Below are 16,284 nucleotides of genomic sequence, written 5' to 3'. Positions count from 1 at the left end.
ACTTTCTGTTTGTGTATATCGGCATCAGATGGTTAATACTTTTTTAATTTTAAGAAATTAAAAAAGTATTAACCAATACAAATTTAGAACAATTTTTTCATTTGTTTATTATTCTAAACATTTATTGGTTCGTACTTTTCGAATACATCAATAACGCATTTTATTGGTCTATTCAAATATAACTTAATATAAACTCCGCCTTCTTTTTTTAAAGGTGATTTTTTTTTAAAAAGTATTTTCCAAATTTACTAAAAAATTTATACAAAAATATGAAAATTAATTAACTTAAGTTTATAAAGAAATAATAAACATTATTATTACTTTTTCTAACTAATTAAGAAATTTAATTTTTTTCTTTTTAAATAAGCCATTTCTCGTATAAATTCTCATTGTTCAAAGCGCAAACAACGTAATTATCGTAAAATGTTATTTATGTCGATAAAACTTTTAACACTTCTTTATTAACTAATAAATAACATTTTTTCCTATAAAAAACTCCACACAATATAGCCTACACGTATATATAAACATATATATTTTTTAATTATAAATAATCATCAAAGGAACCGAAGCAAGAAATGGGTGGGGATTAATTATATGTATATACTTAATTGGATTATTTATTAATTCGGGCGGAGCTAATAATGAACTGCGATGTTTCTATTGGTTAATTACTCTTTTTATTAAGTAAATTCTTATAAATTAAAGTTTGATCTCATTTGAACGTAAAAACTTTCTTGTTTTTATATTAATTAAACGAAAAATATTAGAAAATAAAACAAATTTCTGTTCTTTATTACTGTATTAGTACCAATGTAGGAGCCACGCTAATATAACAACAACGGAGAGAAATTTTTATAAGTTAAATTGAACGGAATAAATTTTAAACATATTAAAGGATAATTATTATACAAGAGACTAAAGTTGCAGAATTGCTATTCAACAGATATTTACACTGATAAATGGAAGCGTAAACGTATATTTATTCAAAATGTGTAAATTAAATTCTTGGGTGGAATGGCAAAAGATCGATAACAAGGTGGCATCGTCCTTTACTTTTACAAGTGAATGGAGAGATTCCGATGGAAACTGGAAACTTTCCAGATGGCAAAGAGATGAGTACATTATCGTCATACAAAGAAAATTTGTGTCTCTTTCTTTCTTTCCAAAATTTCTATTGGTATGAGACGTATCAAGCAAATTAATGCCACGCACGAATTTATTCGCATGCAAATCCCGCACAAAAAACATTAAATAGGGGGTGTAGTTAATATAAACCAACTCTCTGTTACCGTTTTGCATACTGCATTATGAATTTTTACATAACTTATATAAAATTTTTGCCTATGAAAAATGCATGGAAATAGGGAAAGTAGTGTTTCTAAGTTTGAATGTAATTTTGCATATATCTGGTAGGGTTAGAAAAGATTTTTCTTTTAACGCATTTTCTAATCACGAGTCGTTATAACGAGGTTGGATAGTGTAGTTGCCAATTTAAATGGTAAGACGTCTTAAGAGGAGAATAATGTTCGGTGTAAAATGCCATTTTACGATTAAACGGCATTAAAAGCGCTCGTTGCCCGAATTCACGGGGTTCTAGGAACCAAACACAACGCTGTTTAGAGTCTAAACTAATTAGAAATTCCTAAATTAGAAAAGTTGGCGTTTTCGGAGAACGTGTTTGTAGTTTTGAATATCCGCGAATATGTAGCTTGTTTTGACGCATCCTCAAGGATAAAGCAAGGACTAATAAAGCTACGCAGTTAGTGAGGTCGAGCGAAAGGATTTAAGTATTTTTATGGCATCTCAGTAGGTGACTGGAATAAGCTCAAGCGAGGTAGACAAGGAGGATCTTGACCTTTTTCGCGATCCCCTATTGCGCGGGGTACGGGTGTCCAATACGATGCAACATATCAAATCAAACAACCGGATATCCAAAAGTCTGACAGAAAAACCGGAACTTCCTGTTGTGTTCAAGGTCTACACGACAGTAGGACCCAAAACGTGTAATTTTCTTGTCTATCCTTGCTTAGTTAGCTCTACTAAGAGATAGTCTTTTGAACTCATGAATCGAAGCTTGGAAAAACCTTTTGCACTTCAACACTTTTCCTGTCTCACGTTTTTCTGTTTCCGTCGCAATAATATCTTCAGTTGGCGATCTGAGGTATTAGAGAAAGAAGTTACTGGGGCAGATTGGCGAGGAGGAGCGCAAACGACTGGCAGAGTTCCTTATTTGTTCACTTTCTCAATCATTCCGGACGGTCGCCATAGGGAATAATGACAGAGTAAATAAAAAACCAGAAGCAAATGGCCCTATCCACTGTAATTAGGTCTGATCGTAGCTTCTCGCTCTTCACTAATTCTAAAAAGGCTTCCCATTCTGACAAAAATTATCGGAGAAGAAAAAAAAATCTCTTCCCAATTTTAATTACTATTCTAAATCTTCAGCTTGTACCAGTTTTAAAAACATGTTTAACTTTAAGAAATCTATTGCAAGAGAGAGAGAAATCTTTTCATTGCTTTGATGATGTAAACAGGGATTCACTTCCAACATTACAAAAGTTGTCGGTAGTAGAGTGCCCTTCAATGTTAATGGATCTTTAAAGCTCCATCCAAGTGATTAAAAGAAAGCTAGTTGGCACTGTTCTTTTAAAAATTGAAAACTTCACCGAAGACTCAGAGAAACAAAAAGTCTTCAAGAAAAGCGGTACATATCTTAAAAAGAAAGTAAATTTATGGAATTTTTTTCCGGTAAAATTACTCCGATTCCATGTAAACAGAGTTCACCAACATTAAAAACAAACTGAGCAATAGTGATTGCGTTAAAGGAAACTTTAAAATCGTTCATAAACAGTTTATTAATTACTAAACACGCATTAATATTTATGATGCTGTACCGCCTTTAAAACGAGTAAGTGGGGGAGGAGACAAGGATCGTATTCTCAAACATGCGAATGACAAATTGAGTTGCAATTTATTGTATTAAGTGGAGCCTACTGTACGACCTTCGGATGATACCAGCGATGACTCGTTATGTAAATCGCCCGCATTATTTATGTGGGCGAAGTAGAGAAAGAACAGTTTGTAGGTAGGCTAAAGAATTTGGCAGGAATTCTTCTCTTCGGCACCCACATCGCCACCCGCTTCCGAAAATTTGTGGGACGATATTTCACACCTCACATAAATTGAATTCCTTACATCATCAACTGCCGTTTACTTAAACTATTTTGGAAGACCAATTAAAGAAAACGTTTCTGGTTTGGCCAGTCCGAAAAGGTACAACCCCGGAGAGAAATCGAGAGAGATTATTTAATATTATAATCTACTTTAGATACAGGTTAATTTGTGTAAGGATGAACGTAGACAATAGATTTTAAGGTTTTTAATTCGAAAATATAAATGTTGAAAGCACAAGAAAACACGAATATAATACACGAAAGATAAGTAAAAAGACCATTTTAAATCTCATTTTACTTCAAACTGTCTATTTATATTGTCAAACAAGCGGTTTGTTTCTTAACTTCTTATCAGGTGCTACATCGACGTATGACTCGTTTCCAGTTAAAAGTCGAGAGCTTAAACACAATTTATGACAACATTCCGATTATTTAAGTCATCCAGAGCTAACATTAGTCAATTTGGCATTTATAGTTCAAGGGAGTCTCAGGGTGTGCAAAGTTTATTTATTTGTAAAAACACCTGCAATATTTTATTACTTAACGCAATTAGCTTGAAATTAATAATAAGTCTTCACCTAAAAAAGTAAACAAGTTTGTGAAATCCAGTTATAAAAACCGCACAACCTAGAAGCCTTTCGAGAATTGTATGACTTTCTCATTGTATATAATAAATTAATTGTGCCACTTCTAAATACAAAGATATTCAAAAAAAAATCTTTCAAAGTTTGGTTCTCTTTTTAAATTAAATTTTTTGTTTTTGGTAAAATACCTCGAACAAAAGATATATTTATACAATTACAATTCCTCCTACAGAAGGTCATAAAAGATGTTAAAAGTGTACTTTTTTTCCGAGCAATCACTATTTTCATGAGAAAATTTCGAGGAATGACTCAACGTTGCACAACCTCTTTCTGCGAATGTTGAAACCCATGTGGCAACGAACTAGTCGTGTTCCCCTTTCCAAAATACATGTAAATCAGCCATGACATTATATATACAATAACATATTCGAGGATTACAGATTCGGTGACCTTATGACACCATCTAGTACAAAAATAGTTTTATAATATCGATATTTCGATCACGTGATTAAATACGACCTTGTCGCACGTAGATTTACACAACTTATAAAAAAAAATAAAAATAAAAGAATTCCTTCTGCTATGACTAAAGAGGAGTCTATACTTGTCTACGTTTATCATTAGTCGAACACGTAATGTTTAAATGGCACACGAAGATTTGTTTAAAAATTCTACGTAGACGGAGACTAAATTAATATTCTCTAGTATCGTGGGATGAAGTCAAGGACGTCACAGAGTGAATGAAAGACAATCTTGAGGATTTTTAGATTCAGTCAATTCGAAACAGTCAATCGTAATCGCAAGACATTAACTATCTTTTTAATTTATTAGAGTTTAAAGTAGCGTTGGGCTGTGTAGAATCTTAACAGAAGCATCTTTTCCCTCCCCTAAATTAGTACGGTTTATGTGCAGGTATTGTACAAATCCACTGACGACGATATCGAAGAACAAAACTACCAAAACGAGCCTCAGAGGCAAGCATCGTGATAGAAAACCATCAGTTGAAGGGTATAAAACTGTCACCACGTGAGTACCACCAAGCGAGAGTAACGCGATAAAAAATTGCTCAGAAAAACCGCATTATTAGGTAAGAAAATTTAATTTTGTATTTTATAAACATGATTATATATACACATACATATACACGCAGTACGCTAGATTTACATAAGCTGCTTTGTAGTAAGATTACGAAAAACCTCACTTAATAGGCGAAAAAAAATGTAACCTTAAAAATAAATTTTACTTACTGGCGTAAAGAGAAAATGAAGTACAATATATAAATATATATATATTTAACTAATAACGCGTTGGAAATTCCCTATTATTAAGGGCACTCAACGTCTTTTTGCATCCGACCGAGATCTACTTCTACACTATTGTATCATGCATTAGACAGCGGGTAATGCGGTCGGTACTAACGAGTAAGATGCAAATTTGATCGATAATCCAACGTTGTAAATCAACCACCTATCATTTGCACTCCATGAGATGCCTGGATCCCACACACCAGAGCACCTAATGAAGTACAAAGAACTGGTGGCGGGCGAAGGTGACAATCATACCGAACCGCACAGACAATCAGACGGGCCATTATGTAGTTTCGTCTCTGTGACGTGCCGAAACCCACGAATCTCCCTATCAAAGGGGGGAGGAGAATTAAAGCGTGGAACGGCGCCTCTACCGCTCTAGAAATGATGAGCTATAAATAGAATAAGTTATTAGAGTTATAAAAAGCTATCTAATCTCTCCATTCATCGTTGGGACAGACAGGTAGGATCGAGAGGAGGAAACTTCCCAGACAGACGGGGGAGGCAATCAAACAGGTATATTTATCGGAAGAAGTGAAAGCCACAGACGCAACCTAACCTGTGGGGGTATTCTGCCGGATAATTTACACCCCTCTTTCGGAGAGGAGGAGAAGAAATTGGCAGTGCCACGCGAACACCTGTTGTGTGCAATCGGGTGAAGATTTGGTTATAGCCTTCGGAGACGTCCCCGTTTTTTTTTCCCGATTCTTTATTCCCCTCCTCCCCTTCCTCCAAATTGTTCTAACACGAGTTCGCACGTGTTGGTTGACGTCATCCCAACGCAGCTGCCTTTAATGGGGCAACCGACCGGAAGTGGTACCCTCCGACATCCGGCTTTAGCACGTGCCTATTTAAAACCAATCATAACAGACTGGTCGGTGACCTTGAAAAAGGTTAGAGAGGAACCGGCGCATTTCTGTACTCGAGAACACCTGTTTTTCCCCCTACGTGCGGATAAATGCGGGTAAAAAGAAAAAAAAAAGTAAAAAAGAAAAAGGAAAAAAAGAGGGGATTTTGAGCTGCCACTTTGCTAGTAGGTCAGGCACAATAGATACAACGAGAGTTTTATAAATACACATTTTATACGGGGGTTTTAAATTGTCTCGTACCGACTCTGCGCTTTTTACGGACGTTTTAGCGTGCTAAATCCCGACGCACTGTCATTCAGACATTGTAAGACGTTACTGCCGCAGCAACAACTCCAGATATTCGGTGCGAGTACGGTAACCCGACACACGAGCGGTCAATGACACCGCAGTAATAGAACTGCAGCTAGACTGTTGGGAATGTCTGGTCTGGACAGTGTACAGTACACAAGACAGGATCTGACTCGCTATATAGGCCACAATTCCAGAATAGCTCTGAGCAATTTCTTATAAGAAACTGTGATCTATTGTCTAAAAGTAGATAATGCCCGACATCCGGATTTCCGGTTAACAGACATATCACCTTCGTGAACATTCAGAGTACTAAATTCTTCAACCCGGCACTATCATCGCATTAATTTCGCTTGGAGATGGCTAACAGAAGGAACCGGCAATAAAACACACCCCGAAAACCCCAAAATCCCTAGTTATGGTTTAACGAGTCGACGTATCCATTTTGACAAATCTGCGAAGGATTTTAATCGATTTTATCCACTCGAATCTCCAAAATTCGACACAAAAGCCGGATTTCCAACAACCAAAAAGAAGATACGACCACGATTCCTCCAAAAGAATAATAATAAAAAAAGGGTCAAACCACCGAGCACTCCCATAAAAAGTAATTAGCAAAAATTATGAATGAATATTTATTACTTGTCATGATTTATAGTTTTTAAATTGCCTCATTATTCGCCGGGTTCACGTCTTCTCTGACGTGCGCAACACTTCGAACAATTGCAACATCCGACGCCGGAAAATTGGGACAACATCGTGTCGTTACCCCCCTCGAAAGAGAAGAATGAATCGCACTGGAAAGGGGGAAACCTCGAGAAGGTTATATTAGTTCTATAATCCGCGATTACTCTAAGATTTCTGCCAGACAGGCAGATAAAAGACTCACCGCCGCACATCCCTCAAAACGGAACACCTGGTTAAGAAGAACAAGCACAAAGACACGAATCGCTTCTGTCCCGATGGTGACTGGCTGGCGTCGCGAGTCGACACGCAACCCAAAGTGTCCCGGAAACACGCAACAAACGCGTGGGCACTCGCAAATGACGTGTGTCGGGGTGTATGAGTCAGAGGACGGTACAAGTACAGTATTCAGGTTAGACTCGGGTTGTGAGACCCAGACAGGCAATGCCACACCTCAAACGTTTATTTATGTCCCGTCAGACTTTCTGTTTGTGTATATCGGCGGCCGCCTGTGTAACCGAATAACGGGGATGATGCGAATATAATCCGCACCACTCGCTGTTTTTTTTCCCCCTTCTTATTCTTCTCTTAAACGGTCGTCTCCCTTAAATAACCACTATTAACAGGCGATTAAACTATATTCATTTAACAGAATTTTGATCATTCGATCGAGTTTTTAAGGAAGGGGATTCGCTAAAAAAATCTCTACGGTAATATTTCACCAAAAGAGGGGGGATTTAAATAAAGAGAAATCAAAGCTTAAGAGACTTATATAAAAATCAAAGATAATAAAAGTACTAAGAATATTAAATCAATTAATTTAGTAATTGCATAAAAATAAGTATCGAATTTCGCATCGTAACGTGGAAAAAATCTAGTTAATACTCACCCCGACGAAGCGGAATTCGGAGAAGGAAAGGTGGTCACAGACCCGAATTTCTCCGCGCACTACTTCAGGTACCTGACTTCGACAGCCCAGTCACAAGCACCTGATGCAGCACGTGAGAACTTCGGGCATTCCCCAATGGTGGGTGGAGGAGGATGTAACGAAGTGAGTCAGAAGCACATTCCAGGTATTCAACGCCAACGTCTTCCGACCGATAATCCTCTTTTTCCTTTGCCTCTGCTACTGTATCCATACAAAAATCTTCCGACGGCGACGGATTGTTCCTGCAATAACGGAAACTTGGAGTCTTCCACCTCGCGCCGGTGACCCGGATGGTGTATCGATTCGTGACGTCACATTAACTGTCTGCATCGCGTCTCTACGGAACAGGGGGAATACCTCCGACTTCGACGTAAGACGGTAGAAGCTGTATTAGGTTTCCTACAAGTAAGGAAGCCAACTTCAATGAGAAACATCCTATTATGTTTCCTTTCTAAAAACACCGAAAGTGTCTCTCACACACATACACATGCACTCACGTACTGTACCTATATTATTAGTATATATGGCTTTAGAAAATAATAAATAATGTCTCGTTACACGATAACTATACAGCAATAATCTTACCGCGATGAATATTCTATAATATATTTTTTTTTAAAGTAAATTTTTAACAATAAAAACTCCGTTCTCTACGGTTAAAAGACGACTTTAAAAATTTGGATTGTAGGTAGCTTCGGTAGAATAAAATAAGCCAGGTTCTATCGACGTCACGAAGATTCTTCGACTAAAATGGTGGATCTTCACCAATACCAGGTTACTAAAATTAGAAACTGTCCTTCTAATACTAACTGAATGTTTCTAAAATTAGAAAGCAATATTTTGTACCGAAATTTCTGAAATTTTCGATCTTAGTACCGTCTCGGTCCGTACAATGGAAACAAACGTAATGGGGCGGTAAGAAGAGGCAATAACAGAGGTTTAGGCGAGCTGAATTTTACTCTAGAATAATACTAGACCTATTTACCAAAAGTGGATTTCAAAACGAGCGTAGGTGGTGGTAAAAAATTTAAAATTCTTCAAGGTCTGTCGACCTCCCACTAATAACCTTTAAAATCCGGAATTAAGTAAGAAAGATCTAACAAGAGAATAATAATAATAATAATAATAAACCAATTATATTACCTGAGAAGACACCTTTAAAAGTTATGTTAAATAACTTCATTAACATAAAATGAATCGTATACGTTGTGTTTACTACGCAGCATAACTATAACGTTTCTACCTGTTTCAATAGTTGGTATGGACCGATATACGTCAATGGTAAATATTATTTAAACTTGACGTCATTGGCGCGGTCAAAAGTTCATCAAAACACGTCAAAAAGGAGAGGGGTAGAAGATAGGAATGCGCTTATCAAATGGAATCCGCTATTTCCGTCGCGAGTTTTCTAACTTATACAATGAACGTAATACGTATTACACAGTTCAAAATCGAAAGTACGATCGATATAAAGGAAAAGTAAATGAGAAAACAATTAAAAAAAGGGGGAGAAAATACTTTCGGTTTCTTCTTTGGAACGGTTTCGAAAATGGCAGCCGTACACAGAGGACAGTACGGTGTAAAACTTCAAAAAAAATTAAATAAAAAACTCGATTCGAATCCGTTAAGTACGTCGTTGTATGTGGAAATTAGTGAAATATTATCTTATCTAACACGAGAAAGCTGTAACACATTCGGTATGTCGAGTATCCGAAACGGCCGAACCGCTGCTTTCAGTTTCGCACTTAACACACTTTCGACAAGTAGAAAGGGGGACATACGAAGTATCTTTCTTTACAAAGTAGATAAAGGCAGCCTGGGTATGAATGGTGTTATACTCTCTCTCACACACACACACAAAACAAACACACGAAAAACACTGTATACAAGTTAAAAATTTTCAAAGTGAAGTAACATAAGAGAAATGGGCTTACCTTGTTAAGAGTGGGGTACAAACCATCCAGTTAACAGGAGAAGGAATGACGATACAACTCCCTACTCGACGACTTCATTCAGTCAAATTGTATTATTTCTTTACTAACGTTTAACTTCTGGGAAAAACTGCGACCGGACGTAACTTCTACGCTTTCTATTGGCTGTCGGCAAAGCGTGGTCAGCGTGTTCGGACCAATGAGAAGGGAGCCATCTCGGACCCCCTACCATTCCCGTTGTGCCATCGACGAAAGAGCGAATCTTTCTTTGACGTCTGTAGAGAAGCGGCGACAAAACATGGAATATTGGCGATTTTTCCCCGTGGAAGATTGCGCAACTAACGCCGGGTGGTCCTGCAAAACATCGACGGCTGAATGAACAGGTAGACGCAACTGTATCTTACAGAGAAGACGTCACACAAATCATCCCTCCGGCTCTTAAAGAGTAGAAGATATTTTTAAAAAAAAAGGAAAAAAATAACAGCAGCTCGACTTCCGCCCGTAGATATACGAATGTACGCACGTTCTGTACACTAGCAACAACCCGAACGGAGTCGGGGGTCGTAACTGCGTAGTCGGTGTACACAACCCGAACGGTGTCGGCGGCGAGTGATGACGCATCAGAAAATTTACCCTCGCCTAGACAGCAGGAATGTCTGCTGCAGACTGGCAGTGTGGCGCCGATTTCCCCCCTACCAGCGCCATCTACCGTCCAGACGTTCAACTAGGGCGAAGTACGTATTAGACGCCACCCTAGAAAAAATCAATTTGTACATTCGCACTCCGCTTCGTACCTTACCAAATTGCAAACCGTCTGTCATCAAACCTACTGATATAAATGTATAAAAACTAATTACCGAAGTTTTTATTTTATTTTTTTTTACTTTTAAATATATATATACAGTATTGGCGTCGTATCTAATACCCATACACTTATAGATGCGGGATATAGCACTCGTAGGGGTGATGCAGTATCGCTGCGGATCGACTCCTCATCCCTGGTGACGAATTATATATTATATTATATATAAATACATTTTACTTTTGATATAAATTAACTGTACGGTGTCAAAAATAAACATTTAAATTTGTTACCTCTTCCCCTGTAAATTTCGTGAGGTTAATTGCGGTATATTTTAAGGATGATGACCAAAAATTTGGATTCTAATATCGATTTATGCTATGGTATCGCGTATCAGAAATCTTAAGCAATATCTGATACAATTTTCCTATCAAATGGGATGATTTTTAATACGTCAAGGCTCCATTTTTATTGGGAAAAATCAGCGTAAGATGGTCCGTGCGCACCTTTAAGCGTTTATGAAAATTAATTTGTCCAACATTTTAAAATGGAATTTAACGTTCCTCGCACTGTTTTTTTAACAGTGCAAACATAATAAAGATTTTTTTTTTTAAAAAAAAGGACAATCGTTTAATATCGATAACACGACGTTACTGCGGAGATGCGACTTACAAAAGGTTAAATAAAATTAAATATTCCAACGAAAATTATTGAAATTTGATTAAATTAAAGACACGAAAATTTCGAACAAAGACTACGATTCGTCGACAAAAAAAAAAAAGACGGCAAATTAGGGAGAGTCGAGCTTCGCAAAATATCTCATTCCAATAAACTCCGGTGACGTCATTACCGTACAGGATGTGAATAACCGCCTATTTACCAGTCCAAATGTACGGGATGTGTTCGATACATTATCAGCGACTCTCCCTATAGATTTGCCATGTTTCCTTGTAAGTAGTGGTGGCCTTTCGCTGGTCTTTTTGGTAAACAAGAGATTTGAACGAAAGGATAAATGATGTGGGTAGATACTTCGACCCACACGCTACAGTGGAAGAAGTGGAGGAGTTTGACGTAAATCTTTGCGGAAATGATCGTCACGTTTAGCAATAAACATCATCGATTCCTTTAATCATTCTTCCTAGAATGGTAGTACGAACTCTTTCATTGTTTAAACACTTCCGACGAGTTTGTGTGATTCAAACATGCCACTAAGTGATTAAGGGAGTTAAAATGTGGATAAGAAGTTATCGGATAGGATTTATAAAGCGCAGGTGACTAAAATAAACATCCTACTCGTTTCTTGGTAATTCTAACGAATATTTTCGGATCAAACTTGTTTACGTGTACAAAAAAAAACATGACCCTTTTTCGTTATAATCCGGCTGTGAAATGGTCCGAAATACAGCATATCTTTCTGTTGATTTAATAAACTTATTGAATATCAGACTTTAAAAATTTTATAATTAAAATGCTTTCATCTTTTTGACGAGGAAAATTCGAAATTTAATCGATAGGACCTAGAAGTGATACACCCCAACCTCCGAAGTGAGTGGGTGAACGTTTCTAACAAGTGGATGGAATTCCCTCACGTGAAGAGATGGTCACGTGCAAGCTGGATCCCTTTTCACTATCGACTTCATGTCGTTGTCACAAAAGCGACGAGGTTGGTGGGGACGAGTCACAAAAGCCACCAGGTTGGTGGTAAAGGTCATAAGGTGGGCGGCGAGGGTGGAAAGAATGCACATGGATTTGAGATAAATTCTCCCCGCTTCTACTTAGATGGTGTGAAAATTTTCGAGTGATGGATTAAGCGAGCCAGGAGCGAGAAAACTCCTTAAGACTTCGTTTAAGGTTAGTAATCTTTTATTATCTTTATAAATTATCCCATTTCTTTCGAAACTTTGATCACTAGAAAGTAAACACATGGCTAAAGCCAACATCCTTTATTATCCTCTTAATCATTACAAAGATTTGTGCACACCGAACGAAATTTCTCGATGACCATTAAGTGCGAGAGACTTCCAAAAAGTGGTACTTCTAATGGAATCGATGCCACAACGCCTACATCCACATACCAGACAATGTCAACGGCCTCTTGATCTCGACTCGCCAACTGTCTAATTATCACCATCATCAACAGCAGGTGTCATAACGTGAAAACTCCGAAACTTTTCCATTTAAGGAACCGTGCTGATGACGAATTCCACCAAACTATCGCTTAAAGAATATTCTACCGATAGTTATTATTTTTTTCCCCATCGAAGATTTCTGCATCTGTTATACGAGAGGGGGTCGAAGGATCAATTCGGTCGGTGGAAACGTCCGAAATGAAAGCAACCGAGTTTTGTCATCAATTAAATTGCTCGTCTGGGAACAGCTCTACGGAATTTGTTCCGCTCTTTGTAACCCGGATGTCATTAGAGATTCTCGCATTCCGGAACTTGTCGCTTCTTTTCTCTCTTCCTAAATATATACACATACATATATTTATGTATTTTTTCTCGCTTCGACTTCCTATTATAGTGTTAAATATGCAGATTATCTCGACATTTAAAGCACGCCAAGTCGCTCGCCTTCGACGATTGCTGCTGTTAACTACCAATAGAATGATAGTTCTTATGGGATTTCCTAGCAATCAACGACTCCTATCTAAAAGTAAACCGAGAGGGATACTAATTTTTGAAACCTTTTCTTTCGATTTCACAATGATAAAGCCAATCGAAGATGCGAAAAAAGAAGATAAAGTCGGAAGAGAATTGAGAACACCAAAAAGCATCTCTAATCGCTACTGTCATACGCTCGAAAAAAACTAGTAAAATTCGCGATTTTAATCGAACTCACTCACTTAATGCGAAAGTTAAGACGATCGTCTACTCCTAAATTTCTTAAAATAATAGCATCACGCACTAAATAGCTTCCCAATTCTCCAATATCATACCATTGAAGTAAAGCGATCTCACAAGAAAATAACAGTATCAATCAAATCTTTACTTTTACACGAAAGGATCTCTTTAGAATCGAACTGTGCATTGTTACGAGTCTCGAGTCTGGTACATTTATTTATTTTTTATCTTTTAAGATCCGGCAGGAAACGAATAAAAAGTGAATACCGCACGCATTTTATGCAAACAAGTATGCGACAGTTCATAGAGGTTCATCGATACGAGTTTCAATAAAACAATAACGAGGCGTTATGAATGATCGAACAAGGACAATAAAAGGACGTAAAGTTTGACGTATTTTCGTGTGACCCCGGATAAGATTTTTACTAGGTGTGTCATTGACAGTCTGGCGGAAGTCGAATATATGTGCATAATATAAGCTACTGTGAAATAGTCTTTCTGCACCCGTTCGGGGAATTAACTCGTCTAAGGTCGCAATTCTACTGATGGAATGTCTGGTCGTGACTAAAATCAAGTTAAAGTAGAACCGGACGTTTACAAAGACGTGATGTGTATCGTGACATAAGCGTGAGAATATAACTTGTTAAAAAATAAAATGGATAAATGAAGATCTATTAAGCTGCACATTCTTAATTATCTTATAATAGACGAATAGGATTTTAATGTTTTGATCGTGCTTCTATGTTTCATGCTGCGATCAAAATCAATTTTTGCTCTTTTTTTTTGGTCAACATTATATTTAGAATTCTGCTTAAATTTCTTAAGATCCCGTCCACTAATTTTTTCTAATGTGATAATCCGAAGAGGATAATAGTTTTCGCATCTTCTCGGATCGCTTACTTATTTCAGCGTAATAAAACTAAGTTATCGCGTAGAAAAACTGTTTTAAAATCTTGTAAGACACGAAAATTTTCGATTATTTACAATATTCGAGTTTTAAATTAATATTTTTCTTTAAGTTAAAAGTTCAAAAAATGACATAAAAATCCTTAAAGTTCGTTTCACTGCTTACGATATGAGTCATGCGGGGTTACACGCTTACAGGCACTGGTACCGGTTATGGTAAAAAATTGGCTATAAAATACTTTTTAAGCCGAAAGTTCGAGTGCAGATGTTACAAATGAGATCAGAGAAGCTGCACTGTCAACAAATTTCCAGCGACAAACTACGCAATGTCACGATATTAACGCTTTCATTAATAATAACTAAAACATACAAAAGTACATTGACTCGAACTTTTATTTCCAGGAAAAGCCAAGAAACAATTTAATTTTTTTTTTGTTTTTCCCCCTTTTTAGTTTTCAAATTACTTCAAAAATCCAGTTGAAATGGAAATGACCGGTAAAAGGACGCATCACCGATAATTAGAGGGTCTAGAATGGAGATTAGATAGCGACAACTACCTGGAAAAATTGTTTTTAAACACAAACTACGACTCGAAACGTTCGGCAGAATTCTTTTTTTAACTTCATTAATGTATTCACGCATTTGATAATTAATTGAAAAAGACAAAATTACATTTAGTTCAATCGACTATCATTAAAGTGAATATATCTTTTTGCGTGTGCATCGTACAGGAAATTTTTTTTCCCTCTCCACGTTTTCCGAGAAGAACCCTTCTGGTCGCTCTCGTAGGGTCAAGCAGAGGATGAAACGAGACACCTGCTTCATTTCTGTCTCGGTTCACCTGGACTGTGACCTATATACCACCACCTGGACCCCACGGTTCCCCCTCAGGGGACAATTCCTCCCGACACGTCAGAGTGACCCATCTCCTATCACGTATTTTGTTAGTTGGAGGCAGGATGTGGTTTGGTCGGGAGGGGTGATGAATAATACCCTCTTAGAGACCTCATACGGATCTGTAGTCGCGCTATTTATGACCAGCTAAACTGAAGCACCGTATGGAGCTGGAATCGGGAGAAATTTCCGACATTTTTAAATCATTAATTACTTCCTCAGACACATCAAACAATGCTGGGTCAATGTGGCAAAGCAAAAGTAGTCGAGACGATCGGAAAAAGCGTATCAGACGGAGAACGATCGATGAAATAGTTGGGAAGTGGACAACAGAATTGGACACGGTGTAACCTGTTCTTCCTTTTCCCCCTTCTCCTTTCTCTGTAATGCTATTTTAGAAAGCTACACAATCCTAAAAAGAAGAAGCAATTTACCACGAAATTATCCTCCACTGAAGAAAGATAAGAGGAATATTTGTCTGTATACATGCATTATTAAAGCTAAAAAAATAGTCGAATTAATCTAATAAAAAAATCAATCATTCTTGCAACCTATAAAATATATTTTTTATTAAATTAACGATAAAACAGAATTTTCGAAAACTTAAAAATGAGAAAAATCATCACAAATCCAACACCTTTCCAATAGAATTTTCACCTTTCCAAGTCTCGTTTTGTGTTAAATTCCCTAAGAAAATGACGAATAATAAGGCTTGAAAGATAAATATTTAATTAAAATCGTTAATTATATATAGATTATTACCGATATTTTAGCGTTACTAACTTAAATTAGTTAAGAATTATTTTTTTTTTAGTATATACGAATGAAGAAAAAAGTAAAGATTAGGATTTCTCTTACAGTCAGAGAACCCAAACAAAATCATTTGGATCGCATCCAAACTGTACATATATACATATAAATCCTAAAATAACCATTCGGAGAAGTAAATTATCGATTTGTTTCCATTGACGGAAATCTTTACTCTACTTAGCAAAGAAGCTAAGCGCTAATTTTCGGGTCATTAGCAGTGACAGCACTTTCTGGTACGTAAAAATGACTCCGAGTATAACTT

At 37.0% G+C, this 16,284-nt stretch overlaps 1 long non-coding RNA gene across 4 annotated transcripts in view; it reads right to left on the bottom strand.

The window, feature by feature from the left end:
• LOC111625894 overlaps positions 1-16,284 on the bottom strand; it is a 33,069-nt gene that overhangs the window by 1,876 nt on the left and 14,909 nt on the right. Inside the window, exons 2-3 of one of the 4 annotated variants that reach the window (XR_002756799.1) lie at positions 9,771-10,121; positions 7,798-8,235 (exon numbers count right to left, since the gene is read on the bottom strand). This is a non-coding gene — a long non-coding RNA (uncharacterized LOC111625894). Of the gene's footprint in view, positions 1-2,964; positions 8,236-9,770; positions 12,258-16,284 lie in introns of those variants that run through there. The other 3 variants (XR_002756794.1, XR_002756797.1, XR_002756795.1) reach the window with 3 other exon arrangements.

This window comes from Centruroides sculpturatus, unplaced genomic scaffold (genome assembly GCF_000671375.1).
Source record: "Centruroides sculpturatus isolate CEXI.00-Female unplaced genomic scaffold, Cexi_2.0 scaffold181, whole genome shotgun sequence".
NCBI classification, from domain to species: Eukaryota; Metazoa; Arthropoda; class Arachnida; order Scorpiones; family Buthidae; genus Centruroides; species Centruroides sculpturatus.
The sequence above is the reverse complement of the archived record's forward strand: the minus strand, read 5'-3'. Positions and strand labels throughout refer to the sequence as shown.